Genomic DNA, 15,372 nt, shown 5'->3' on the forward strand with positions numbered 1-15,372 from the left:
GTAGGTTTACTTCTAGGTATTTTATTCTTTTGGATGCAATGGTAAACAGGATTGCTTCCCTAATTTCTTTTTCTGCTCTTTCATTTTCACTATATAGAAATGCCATCGATTTCAGTGTATTAATTTTGCATCCTGCAACTTTGCCAAATTCATGGATGAGCTCTAACAGTTTTCTGGTAGAGTCTTTAGGATTGTCTAGGTATAGAATCATGTCATCTGCATATAGTGATAGTTTTACTTTTTCCTTTCCAATTTGGATTCCTTTCATTTCTTTTCCTTCTCTGATTGCTGTGGCTAGGACTACCAGAACTATGTTGAAGTGTAGTGGTGAGAGCGGACATCCTTGTCTTGCTCCTGTCCTCAGGGGGAATTCTTTCAGCTTTTCACCATTGAGAATGATGTTTGCTCTGGGTTTTTCATATATGGCCTTTATCATGTTGAGGTACGTTCCCACTATCCCCACTTTCTGAAGGGTTTTTATCAGAAAAGGTTGTTGGATATTGTCAAAGGCTTTCTCCACATTTATTGAGAGGATCGTATGGTTTTTATTCTTCAGTTTGTTAATGTGGTGTATCACACTGATGGATTTGTGGATGTTGAAGAACCCTTGCATCCCTGGGATAAATCCCACTTGATCATGATGTACAATCCTTTTAATGTATTGTTGGATGTGGTTTGCTAGGATTTTATTGAGGATTTTTGCATTGATGTTCATCAGTGAAATTGGCCTGTAGTATTCTTTTTTGGGAGTATCTTTGTCTGGTTTTGGTACCAGGGTGATGGTGGCCTCATAGAATGAGTTTGGGAGTATTCCTTCCTCTGCAATTTTTTGAAATAGTTTCAGAAGGAGAGGTGTTATCTCTTCTCTAAATGTTTGATAGAATTCACCTGTGAAGCCATCTGGTCCTGGACTTTTTTTTGTTGGAAGTTTTTTTAATCACAGTTTCAATTTCAGTTCTCGTGATGGGTCCATTCATCTTTTCTATTTCATCTTGGTTTAATCTTGGAAGATTGTACTTTTCTAAGAATTTGTCTGTTTCTTCTAGGTTTTCCATTTTATTGGTGTATAGTTGTATATAGTAGTCTCTTATGATCCTTTGTATTTTTGTGATATCCATTGTTACTTCTTTTTTCTTTTCTACTTTTATTGATTTGAGTCCTCTCTCTTTTTTGCTTGATAAGTCTGGCTAAGGATTTATCAATGTTGTTGATCTTTTCAAAGAACCAGCTTTTCAGTTCATTGGTCTTTGCTACAGTTTTCTTTGTTTCCATTTTCTTGATTTCTGCTGTGATCTTTATGATTTCTTTCCTTCTACTCACTTTAGGTCTTGTCTGCTCTTCTCTCTCAAGCTGCTTTAGATGTAAAGTTAGATTGTTTATTTGAGCTTTTTCTTGTTTCCTGAGGTGGGCTTTTGTTGCTATAAACTTTCCTCTTAGAACAGCTTTTGCTCCATCCCATAGGTTTCGGAGTATTGTATCTTCATTGTAATTTGCTGCTGGGTATTTTTTAACTTCCTCTTTGATTTCTTCAGTGATCCATTGGTTGTTTAGTAGCATGTTGTTTAGTCTCCATGTGTTTGTTTTTTTGCAGTTTTTTCTTGTTGTTGATTTCCAGTCATATAGCATTGTGGTCAGAAAAGATGCTTGATATGATTTCAATTTTCTTAAAGTTACCAAGGTGAGATTTGTAGACCAGGATGTGATCAATCCTAGAGAATGTTCCATGTGCATTTGAGAAGAATGTGTATTCTGTTGCTTTTGGATGGAACGTCCTATAACTATCTATTAAGTCCACCTGGTTTAATGCATCATTCAGGGCCTGTGTTTCCTGATTGATGTTCTGGCTGGTTGATCTGTCCATTGCTGTAAGTGGGGTGTTAATGTCACCCACTATGATTGTGTTATTGTTGATTTGTCCTTTTAAGGTTGTTAGCAGTTGCCTTACATATTGCGGTGAACCCATGTTGGGTGCGTAGACATTTAAAATTGTTATATCTTCTTCTTGGATTGATCCTTTGATCATTATGTGATGACCTTCTTTGTCCCTTCAAATAGTCTTCATTTTAAAGTCTATTTTGTCTGAGGTGAGTATTGCTAGTGCAGCTTTCTTTTGATCCCCGTTTGCATGAAATATTTTCTTCCATCCTCTCACTTTCCATTTGTATGTGTCCCTAGAAGTGAAGTGGGTCTCTTGAAGACAGCATATATATGGGTCTTGTTTTTGTATCCATTCAGCCAGCCTGTGTCTTTTGGTTGGGGTGTTTAGTCCATTCACATTTAAGGTAATTGTGGATATGTATGTTCTTATTGCCATTTCATTAATTGCTTTGGATTTCTTTGTGGTTGCTCTTTTTTCCTTTCCTTCTTCTCTTGTTCTTTTCTGCCTAGAGAAGTTCCATTAGTATTTGTTGTAAGGCTGGTTTAGTGTTGCTGAATTCTCTCAGCTTTTGCTTGTCTGTGAAGGTTTTGATTTCTCCTTCAAATCTGAATGAGAGCCTTGCTGGGTAGAGTAATCTTGGTTGGAGGTTTTTTCCTTTCATTGCATTAAGTATATCATGCCACTCCCTTCTGGCCTGCAGAGTTTCTGCTGAAAAATCTGCTGATAACCGTATTGGGGTTCCCTTGTATGTTATTTGTTTCTTTTCCCTAGCTGCTTTCAAGATTTTCTCTTTGTCTTTAATTTTGGTCAGTTGGATTAATATGTGTCTTGGGGTATTCCTCCTTGGGCTTATTTTATATGGTACTCATTGTGCTTGCTGGATTTGAGTGAGTGATTCCTTTCCCATGTTAGGGAAGTTTTTGGCTATTATCTCTTGGAATATTCTTCTGTCCCCTTCTCTCTCTCTTCTCCTTCTGGCACCCCTATAATACAGATGTTAGTGCATTTAATGTTGTCCCAGAGTTCTCTGAGACTCTCTTCATTTCTTTTCAGCCTTTTTTCTCTTTTCTGTTCTTCATCTGAAATTTCTACTAATCTGTCCTCCACCTTGCTTATTCGTTCTTCTGCCTCCTGTATTTTGCTGTTAGTGGCTTCTAGTGAAATTTTTATTTCAGTTATTGTATTTTGCATCTCTTCTTGTTTAAGTTTTATCTCTTGTATCTCTTTTCTCAGTGTTTCCTGAAAGTTATCCATCTTTGCCTCAGTTTATTTCCAATGTCTTGCATCATCTTCAGCATCAATGGTCTAAAATCTTTTTTCTTGGAGGCAGAGAATCTCCTCATCGCTTAGCTGATTTTCTGGGTTTTTTCTTTCTCCCTCATCTGAGTTATAGTTCTCTGTCTTTTCATTTTTATAGGTTTTTGATGTGGTGACTTTTTACAGATAATAGAGTTGTAGCCTCTCTTACTTCCAATGTCTGCCCCCCTCTGGCTGAAGTCTGTAAGGGGGCTTGTTGTAGGCTTCCTGATAGGAGGGGCTGATGCCTGCCCACTGGTGGGTGGAGCCAATTCTAATCCCTCTGGTGGGTGTGGCTTTGTCTCTGGATGAGATTAGAGGCAGCTGTGTGCCTGAGGAGTCTGTAGGTAGCCTGTTTACTGAGGAGTGGGGCTATGATCCCACCTGTGTTGTTGTTTGCCCTGGGGCTTCTAAGCAGCTGACTGATGCGTGTGACCATATTTTGCCAAATTGGCCACCTCCAGATAAAAGCAAGACTGCTGAGTATTCCTGAGATCTTTGCTTTCAATGTCCTTCCCTCACAACAAGCCACATTCACCCCTGTTTTCCCAGGATGTCCTCTAAGTACTGCAGTCAGGTTTGACCCAGATTCCTATGGAGACTTTGCTTTGCCTTGGGACTCAGTGCAAATGAAAGTCTGTGTGCATCTTTTAAGAATGGAGTCTCCATATTTCCCCCTTGTCCTGCACACAAACCCCACTGGCCTTCAATGCCAGATGCTCCAGGGGCTCTTTCTCCCAGTGCCACATCTCCACACATGAGAGTTTGATGTTGGGCTCAGAACTCTCACTCCTATAGGTGAGTCTCTGTGAACCAGTTAGTTTCCAGTCTGTGGGGCTTCCCACCCAGGAGGTATGGGGTTATTTATATCGTTAAATCACCCCTCCTACTTCTTGATGTATCCTCCTCTTTTTCTTCTGGAGTAGGATATCTTTTTTAAGGTTTCCAGTCCATTTGGGTGAAGAATGCTCATTCTTTAGTTGTGAATTTTGTTGTTTTTAGAAGAGAAGTTGAGCTCCAGTCCTTATATTCTGCAATCTTAATCCTGTCCTAAAGGAAGATTCTTATAACATGTATGTAGGCATATGGAAGTTCTCAAGTCAGGGATTGAACCCATGCCACAGCAAAGATAACACTGCATCCTTAACTGCTGAGCCAGTGGAACTTCCTCGAGCACTCCCCTCAGCAGTCTGAAGCAGGAAATTTGGCCCCCAAGCCCGGGACAGAGGGGCAGGTGGGTGGGCGGTTGGGTAGGGGCTGCGGTGCCAGCCACCGCCTGGCCCTAGCCACTGGGTTTTTTTTTTTTAAATTATCATATGACTTTCTCAGGTAGACTGAACTTAATAAAAACAAACAAAAAACACCTTAGCTGTCAGACAAATATAAAGTTTCAGTTATGCAAGATGAATATGTTCTAGAAATATGTTTTACAACATTGAACCTGTAGTTAATAACATTGTACTGTGCACTTAAAATGTTTTAGGAAGATAGATTTAATGTTAAGCATTCTTACCTTCACAGCTGAAATATCCAAATGTGTGCTCTAGTTCAAAGTGATCAGTCTGGAAGTCTCTGTTTGTGACACCACTATTAAGACCACATGGCCTTCAATGTTGGTTTATGGGTCTCTGTTATCATAGTCAGCAAATATGTTACCTGCAACAGGTGATTAATTTGTCAGTTGATTGATTAAAGATGTGTTGATGACATTGTTTATAATTAACAGAGGACTTTAATTACTGCTAACATCCAATAGTTTATTAAAAATTGCTTATGATAAAAACTGCGAAGAGAAGCCTGGAAGGAGCTGGTGGATTTGCACTAATCTGACAAACCATAATGTACCTACTCTATTTTTCCAATATTCGTGCTCTATCTTTCCTGCCCTCCTCCATCCCAGTCTCACTTCCCACTCTCCCATGACATCCTTCTGCCTTTGATAATAGTAAAACCCTTGTTCTTATTCTGTCTCTTACAGAGAAGCACATTCTTTTTGGTTTTAAATGATGTAGGAGCTCTTTGTTTTACTAGCAACTCATTACAGCTTATTATGAAAGGCTACATTACTTGACAGTTCTGAAAAATACAATACTTGTTAGCTCTAAAAATATAATTCTTTCAGTTCAGGTATTTTATTCTTTCAATAATAATGGAACTTAAAAAAATGAAGTATATGCATCATTTAAAATACAATATGTTCATAATTCTAATGGAAATTATAGCATAAATAAATGTTGTGACCTTGAATCTTTTTTCCTCAGACAATTTGCTGTCTTCTATTTTTATCATACTTCAACTTTGAGCCATCCATTAGGTACTATATTAAAATCACATTTTTCAGATTACATGTATGATACATTCACTTTTAAAAGTGGAAAAAGATGGTTTAAACTAAAAGTACAGAAGGGATTACTCAATAAATTTAAAGCTCAAATACTTGCATAAATAGTGAATAATAAGCTAGCCAGAAATTCCATTTGCAAATGCCTAGACTCCTAATAGGCATTTCCTGCACATTCAGTGCTCATTGCAAAAATCTTCAATTAGCACCAGAGGACATTTTCAAAGGAAAAAAAGAGTTCTAGTGTGCTCTTGGATGCAGATGCTGCTGCCAAAGAAAGGCACCATCACACGGCAGCCTACATAGACAGCAACCTTGTTTCATGGGAGAGATTTACATATTAAGAAAAGACTTGTGGTATTTGCAACACACTTTTCAGTATTCATCAAGTGGAAAAAAAAATCCACTTATTCTTCCAGCCATCATTTTGTTTGTTTGTGAATCTTACATTCTGCAAGTTTGGACCATCTTTAGTTCTAAAGGTCATGGTGTTACTTATTTCATTCAGATCTGGTAAAATATTGAATCATCATAACTGACTCACACTAAAAATAATTTTTATGATAACATTTCAAGTACTTACATTGGCAAGAGTGAATTTTTTTTCACTGAGTACACAAATGAGACATTAATTAATTATTTTATAGGGCTATTCATTATTACTGAGAATCACTTCCTCTTAATTTATACAAAAGGTTATTACATTTAGTTACTGCCAGAAAGGTAAAACAAAATGTTTATATATTTATGTTAGCTACTGCTGTCATTTTTTCCATTACATAGTGTTTGAAAGATGCTTGATGTTTTCCACTTGAATTAGTAGAAATTTGAATTTTACTAAAACATATTTTACTTTTTTGAAGATCAACATCTGAGCCATTCTAACATACAATTTACTCTAAAAAGTAACCCATTATATGTTACAGGCTTGTCAAATTATATTTTCTTTATTAGCTTCTTTCACGAATAAAATATTATCATTGTCAAATGAGCTAAATCTAAATTAATCAAATAATAAAGTAACAAATGGATTTAGCATTCATATACTGCCACATTTCTGACAGTTTTTATATAAATGTTTTTTAAAAGAAAATCTGAGACATGCTTTCGGCCTAGCATTCTGATTCTTCTGAAGTAATAATTAGAAAGATAGATAGGTTGGGCTACTTCAGAAATGTCTGTGATTCATGCTGGAGCTTATTCAAAGTACCTTGCTGTAGAACTTATTCTGCTTAAATTGCAAAGTTTAGAGTTTTTTCTTTTGGTCTTACATATTGAATTTGTGAAATTAATTCACAATTTCAACCCACGTGGGACCACTGGCTCATCAGAAAAATTTAATTCCTCATTGATTAATTTTTCTGTGAAGGATATGCATCAAGATATTGAAATATCTGGAGTTCCCGTCATGGCGCAGTGGTTAACGAATCCGACTAGGAACCATGAGGTTGCGGGTTCGGTCCCTGCCCTTGCTTGTGGGTTAACGATCCGGCGTTGCTGTGAGCTGTGGTGTAGGTTGCAGACGCGGCTCGGATCCCGCGTTGCTGTGGCTCTGGCGTAGGCCGGTGGCTACAGCTCCGATTCAACCCCTAGCCTGGGAACCTCCATATGCTGCGGGAGCGGCCCAAGAAATAGCAACAACAACAACAACAAAAAGACAAAAAGACAAAAAAAAAAAAAAAAGATATTGAAATATCGCTGTATTGTTCAGTGAACACTTAAAGGAACCTACAAACAATAATCAAGCATAAGAAAATTGGTTTTGATTAACGCAAAAAAAAAAATTGTTAATTTGAAGGAAGAGCAAGTAGTGTTTATTCTTCTCTATTGGAAGAAGAATGTGGTTTCATCGAAGTTGGTTTTTCATTGTGGAGGTGGCCACATAGCGCCACCACTTTCTTAACTTTCAACTGTCGAATCTTCAGAGGTCCACTGTGACAGATACCTAGGATGAGAGACAAATTCATCTCACCCACTCTACAAGTGGGAAGAGCAACATTGCAATATTATCAGGGAGTAACTTTGGAAGACTGTCAAGAATGTTATTTCTTACAGTGGGTAGAAATCTGGTGGATGAAGGTGCCCAATTTTCCTGTGGGAATACATGACCAGAGGTATGGTACTCAATGGTTCTTGTGTAGAGCCCACTGGTTTTACTGATTATCCAGATCTTGTAAAGAGCAAAGATATCATCACAGGAATGAAATTTTGGGTCAGTTGAAGTGTTTGAGTGCAATGGAACATAGGATGGGGTAGTAGAGAAGAGGAGATATTAACCCAAATACAATTAACCTCTCATCAACAATTATGGAAGTAAACTTCCATGTAATAGTTATATATCTCTTCTTCCTTTCTCTGATTATCTATCTATATCTATCATCTATCTATCATCTATCTATCTATCTATCTGTCTATCATCATCTCTCATTTATCATCAGTCAATCATCTATATCTATTTAATCTATCATTTCCAATTTCCTTTTCCCAATACCTTTCTCCTAATATTTTATAGAAGATGTATTTTTGAACACTTTATTTGATAGAAAAAATTCCCTTGGGTTTAATCTAGCAGATAAATAATTATCCCTGGGACAAGAATACAGTGACCATTGGGACTATGGGTTTCCCAATTTGGGAAGAGGATAAATATGTTCTTTATGATACTAGATAGAGTAGTTGCATCATTTTAGATGGAGACACACACTTTTATTCATTAGAACTTTCAGTATTCCTAGAAAGAGTGGCATTGGCCTATATGATGGATTTGCATAAAACATGATTTTGACCCTTAGTGTCCCTATCGCTTTTAGTTTACCAGAAAATGGTAAGCCACAGCTATATTTTAAAGACATTTTGAAGATGAGGTCCTGGATTGAATGCATGTGAAAACAATTAGAAATATTTGAGTGATTTTTTGAAGGCAGAGTTGAGAATACCATACATTTGCTATTTCTGACTTTTGTCTATTTTTTCCAGATAAAGTCTCTAATCTTTTTAGAATCTTATTCTTGGCAGTTTTCCTGATTTTAGCGGATTCCTAGAATGTGATGTCTTCTTGATTATGGATATTCCCTTATTATTGCTTCTTTCTATCAATGTGAAGCAGTGAGGTTTTGAAGGTGGCAGCTGTGGGAATAATTTGCCAATATGGTAGTTTTCTTTAAAATACTAATAGTGTCATTTGCTTCCTGTCAGGATATAGAAAGGTAAGGATATAGAAATCCTCCAAAACTATAATTCATAAAAGAGAGCTAATTGAAATATAGCTTCACACTGCTCATGTATCATTTGCAAACTAAAGTTGTACATATGCCACTATACAGACATTATAAAATGTAAAAACAATTTATATAACACATTCTAATCACAAATTAATAAAACTCCACCAGTAAAATAATAAATAATAATAAGCCTTTCTAACTAGAAATACAAAATTAAAAAAAAGTATTAAACAAAAATCAAAGAATTATTAGAATATGGAATATTGAATATTACATATATTAAAATATACAGGATACAGCTAAACTAGTATTCAGAGGAAGATTCATAGCCTTAAGTAGTTATGAGGAAAAAAGGATATTAATAAGGAAATTCTACACTCAGTTCATGAAGTTAGAAAGTATACTTCAAACACACATAATGAAATAATGAGGCTTTTTTGGTAGAATTAATATGCACAAGAGATCTTTGCTTAAATTAAAACAAGGTAATAGTTTGACTACTATCTAATTAAAGAGACAAAGAAAAATATACCAAAACCTAAAAAAAATTCTCCTAATAGTGAAATAACTACAAACACAGAGGTAATCCAATTGTCTCTCCCTCTACTTTGTGTGTGTGTTTTAGCTAAGTTTATTACATTTGCTGCTTTTGACTTACAAATGTTTTTGGTTTTAGTCCTGACTAAATTTTTTATGTCTTCTGCCATGTATTTTCTGTATTTTATGTGGTCTTTTGTATGGTTTATTTTGCTAAATGAACTGCTTTATAATCTGATTTTATGTGTGTGTGTGCGCATGAGCAAGTAGCTCTGTGTTCCTGTCCTGTAATGAAATTAAAAAAAAAAGAAAACTGCTATAATAAAATTAGTAGAACATTAGAGACTACTTGCTGAATTCTCATTAGGCAAAAAGACAATTTAGTATATTTCTACTTGCTTTAAAATTTCCCCTTTTCCCTTCATCGTATACTATAAATAGAGTTGTTACTATTTGTTTTGTTCTTTCAGTGTTTACTCTGTGTGTGTGTGCTAGTGCAGATCCTTTAAGACATAGCTGCTAAAATGAGATAAGAAATAGGTGAGATTTATGGGGTAAATATTCATGAAGAATGAAGGGGGACAGGCTTCAGCCCAAACCGTGGCTGACTCCTATGTGAGAGGGAGAAGAGTGTGATTGTGTAAGAAATATCCTAGACCTCATAGGAATTCTCAAAAAATTTTGGCCAGTCCAAAGGAGAAATTTTCAGACAGGTATCCCTTAAGGAAGTCTCACATTTTACCAGAAAGAGGTTGTATGATTCCCATGTTTGCTCACTTTTGCTGGAAACATCCTACAGGAAGATGCACTTGGAGTGAATGAAGAGTGCAGAAGAATTTCAGGAGGCCATCAGCTTCTCCTCATAGCAGGAGACCCAAAGGGAATATTTCCTCAAATATACTTAATATCTCTATCTTAATTTATCTTAATATCTCAATGTTAAATTATATTTATTGACCACCTATAAAAGAAATTGATACTACCTCTTACTTTTAGCATTTTGATTGCATTATTTCTGAACTTTCATGTTCATTTTTCATTTTATATGAACAGATTGTAAGTACTTGGCCCTACGGTTGAATAAATTGAATGGATATATATGTACATATAGTAGTTTAATCTTTCAGCTCTTATTGCCTGAATTCACCCTCTCTCTTACAAATGATCTTACAGAATGCCTCCTTATTGTTAATAAAAATGCTATTGTTACATATAATGAAACTGAAGTTTGGCTGAGTTGAAAATGATTTTGTCATAAATTATTTCCCATGCAGATGGGTAGCCATTTGATGTCTTTTTCATGGCATGCTACTATGAAGATGTTAGACCAAGGTATTTTGTATTCTTCCTATTAGCAAGTGGTAAGTCAAGACATCTGAAAGTTTACCTTTGAAGTCCAGCAACTTTGCTAGGACTTGTGTTGAGTTAGTCACCTAAATCATTTTCCCCCCCATTCAAATATCACTCCTTGTTATTTTTAGTTTCAAGGCTACGAGCAATTTTGAGAATGTGTACTTTATATCATTGAACATTTTACTATTTTATTTATTTAGATCATGTCTTCTGTCACATATTCTCTGTATGTTATCTCCCTTCTATATCTGCTAATTTTGCTTATTTCTATTTTTAAATTTTTTCATATGTATCCTCTGTGTTAGTGCCTGTATTGATAGTTTAGTGTCTTCTACTTCCACTTTTGAATATGGTTTTAATTTCTGTGAAGGTTGTATTTTTCTCTCATTCCTTAAGCTGCACCAGCTCAACTTTCATCCTACCTGTTGTTGCACTGATTTCCTAAAAACTAAACTGAGCACTTAAAAATAAAGTGGGTGACTCCTTGCATATTTTCTTCATTCAGGCCAATACATTTGTTTATATTTTTCATCTGCTTCATGATGTTTTTCTATTCCATATTCCTAGTCCATATTCTTGTCTGCTGTGTATTTTCCTCTTATTGGTATGCTTTTTCCTCCTTTTTGATAGCCACACCTGTGGCATATGGAAGATCCCAGGCTAGGGGTTGAATCAGAGCTGCAGCTGAGTCCTATGCCATAGCAATGGTAACACCAGATCCATAACCCACCGAGTGAGGCTAGGGATCAGACCTGCATCTTCATGGACACTATGTATGGTTCTTAACCTACTGAACCATAAGGGGAACGTCCTGTTATGCTTTTTAAAAAATGTGGATACTTTGTTAGGTCCTTTTAAATACACTCATCTTTGAATGAGATAATGTTTTTGGAGACCACTGTTCATAAGAAGTTCATTTGAAAGACGCCCAGAAGCAGGGCTAGATATGACTGGGAAGTCTTGAGGCTTCCTAGCTAGTTGCATAGAAAACCATGGCAGATAAATATGTCTTTCTAACTTTGCTTCTTCCCAGATAACAGAAGTCAGCCTTTGTTGTGCTGCTTCTAGTTTATCCTTCCTTCCTTCTCCACTCCCCCTTGCTGACAGAAATTGCTCTAAAACTATACCACCTCTCTTTCCCTATTCAAGCCTGCTACCTACTACTAAAAATACCTATTTTTTTACTATTACTAAAATTACCCCAGGGTAGTGCCTACCAGCAATAACTTTGCCCTCTTCTTCACACAAGCAGGAGCTCTCACTTGGGGAGCTGCACCTTGCCTGTTTGTCTGAAGCATAGCCAACATTCCTGTTAAAGTTTCACACATTTGAGAATTTCCTTGTATATTGTTTTATAATTGCAAATATCTCCTACATTTTTGGTGTTCTGTTTCTTTTTTATTAAATTTAGCTTAGTTCTGAGTGGTGAAGAATGGAGAAACATATGTACTTTGCTACCTTAAAACTTTCCTTTTATTGATGACTTTCTAGGTGTTTTTCTCTTGTTGAGCTAGATGAAGACTGCTCAGAATTACCTGAGACAGCTGAGTGTGCACACTTGCATGTGAAAGTTATATTCTTTTGTGGCTTATGAAGACATTCAGAACATTTTGTGTTCCATTCCAAAACATACTCATGTGTTTATATACACTGGATCAGATTACTCACCAGATGTTGAAACTGTCTTTCCCAAACAAGAATTGTTGTTCAATACATGGCATCACTTTTGTTTTGCAAAATTGTCACTCATCTCAAGATATCTTAGCTTGAAGGAACCATTGTTTTTCTTTTTTATGGCTGCGCCTACACCCTATGGAACATCCCAGGCCAGGGGCTGAATCAGAACTGCCCTTGTGGCCTATGCCACAGCCACAGCAACACTGGATCCAAGTGGCATCTGTGACCTGTGCCACTGCTTATGGCAATTCTGGATCCTTAACACACTGAGCCAGACCAGGAACTAAACCTCACAAAGACAATATGAGATCCTTAACCCACTGAGCCACAAAGAGAATTCCTGAAGGAACTGTATTAAATCATCCTTATCTAATACATTGGATTGGTTTTTCCAAAAAAAAAACAGTTAATCCTGGGTTGCTTCTGAAATTTTACCATAAATAGTTAATCTTTTTTGGGGGCCACCACCATGGCATATGGAAGTTCCATCACCAGGGGTTGAATCCAAACTGGAGCGGCAATCTATGCCACAGCTGCAGCAATGCCAAATCCTTAACTCACTGGGCTGGACCAGGGATGGAACTGTTGCCCCCACAGAGACAAGCTAGATCATTATTAACGCACTGCACGCTAATCTTGCATGAAGAACTCAAGAGTGCAGTAACTGAGTGATGAATATCACCAACATGGCCACAGGGACAGTGGCAGCCAAGTAGTCAGAATCATATTTTTTTAGTAAAGATGCAAATTACAATGCATTCTATGAAGAAAACTGATTCTTAGGGTGAAAAAATAAACTTGTCCGTAGCTCCAGAGCTAAGAAGTCATAGAGTAAGATTTCTGATCTTGGTGTCTTGACTTTGCTGTGTTCATTTTTAGGTATGCTGAACGTCTATCTATTTGTACTCCCCCTAGTCATAGCACTGCTTATCCATAGGGAAGCTATACAAAACCTTTATCTTTCTTTGAATAAAATCAAACTGTGTCAGAGCTTGATAGTTTTAATTTGGGAGTATATAATTTTTCCTATGATTTTCATGTTTCATCAGTAAGGGAAATTTTAGTTTTTTTAAATTAACAATATTATTAAAATTATTTAGTTATTGCCTTTTATTATTTGCAGGGTAAAATACAACTTTGACAACTTTTTCCAACTTTTTCCATTGAATATTGGCTCTGTAAGATTTCTGTTTTAAACCTCTTCTCCAATCTGTTGTAGTTTTTCTTATTTTACTGATTTTTAATTTATTATCTTATAAAGGAGCATAATACTCTTGAGTATTTTTGAATCTCCATGAAAGTCAGCTCTGAGCATTATAAAGAGAAATGATAGTGGAAGGAGGGGAAGGAGTGAACAGATTTTGTCACAACTTCCCTAAATAAGTAAGAGTTAATACATTACTCAGCAAATATTTATTAGATATCCATTTAAGGGACCAATCTAAGGGATTACAATCAATAAATGTATATAAATATGATAAATATCTGCCATTAAAACACAACTGAAAATGCAACATAAAATAAGTATTGTCAGAGCTAATTAGTAACTCTCATATAGTTCACATTTATTCCATCACAATCCCCAGACCAGGTAACCATGCTTGTTGAATATTTTTTAGAATTGTTTCCAGTAGATTACCATTTATAAAAAAATAAATCAAACAAACAAAAACCTCTTCTCTTAATGACTTAACTATCTTTACATATTTTCCTGGACCCAAGATTAATCTTTATATTGCCAGATTATTTTTGGCATTACAACACCAACTCCATACACACTGGCCTTTGCATCACAAAGCTGAACTGAAGACACCAGGATACAAGGAAAAGAAGCCCTGACGTGTAAACTGAAAGAAAGAATAAAAACCACAGCCAAACCTTTGGCAAAACTGAACCAACCAACTGTTCTTAGGAAAACCTGATGATCTGCAAAGACTTTTCAGACTTTTTTTCTGGAAATCCTGTATCTGTGTACACAAGGCAGGCGAGATGGTTTCTAGTAACATTGCTAAGTTTCTGGAAATTTCTGAGTCTCTGAAAGATAGTGGTGGAGCCGAGACTATCAGCAGCCATCACTGACCTTCAAGCTAAACCTTGCCCCATGGTTTATAAACACTTAATTTCATTAAATCCTTTACTTATTGAAATGTCTTAATGCCTTCTCTTTTACTGAGCAAACTTGGACTGAGAGACTGCCCAGAGTGCTTTTATGCTTATCTATTTATTTCCTGCCCAATGGAATATACAATTGATTTATATATTATGACACAGTATCTGGGCATAGTAATGATATAACCATTGATATTTCCATTTGTTTAAATTATGAATTTCGAATAGCTGGTATTTTTCTGAGAAGCATTTCTAAAGTCTCTTTTTCTGTAGAACTTCTATGAATTGGAGCAAGATTTTATTTAAATATTCATTCAGCTAGTCAGAAATCAAACAATGACAGAAGAGAGTGAGAGAAGGGGAATCAGAGCTGGACAGGTGCTCCCAAAAGGGAACTGTGGAGGAGAAAGGGATCCCACACCATAGAAAGTCACCTACTCGACAGAAAGAGCAACCAAATCGGAGGGATCTCTATATGCAGAGAAGAGTGCAGCAGTAAGTCTGAGTTCTAAAGAGCAGAGTGAGAACTGAACAGATCATCTGAACTACTGGCACAGTCGCCAAAAACTGAGACGCCTGGGTGGGGGCTGGGAACCGAGACCTTGGCTCCAGAGGCTAATCCCCAGAAGCAGGCTGGGGTGGGTGGTGATGAGACTGCGTGGGAGACCAGGAACTGGTCTGTCCAGTTATCAAGGCAGAGACTGCTTGGGAGACTAGGAAGCTGAGTGTTCCATGTGCAGGGTGCAATACGCTAAGGGCTGGGGGTGGAAAGCCACATCAGAGGGAACCTGGGAGAAGAGCTGGATCGGCAGGAGAGACAAGTCACCAGTGTTGGGGAGGGGAGAGGATGACGGGTGGGCCACCATAGAATACTCCCCACACCGCAGTGAGCTCACTCGCCCACCAGCTATCAGAAAGCTGTACTACCCAGTGCATCCCCTCCTCCCCCTACCCCCTAC

This window comes from Sus scrofa, chromosome 8 (genome assembly GCF_000003025.6).
Source record: "Sus scrofa isolate TJ Tabasco breed Duroc chromosome 8, Sscrofa11.1, whole genome shotgun sequence".
In the NCBI taxonomy this organism is placed as follows: domain Eukaryota; kingdom Metazoa; phylum Chordata; class Mammalia; order Artiodactyla; family Suidae; genus Sus; species Sus scrofa.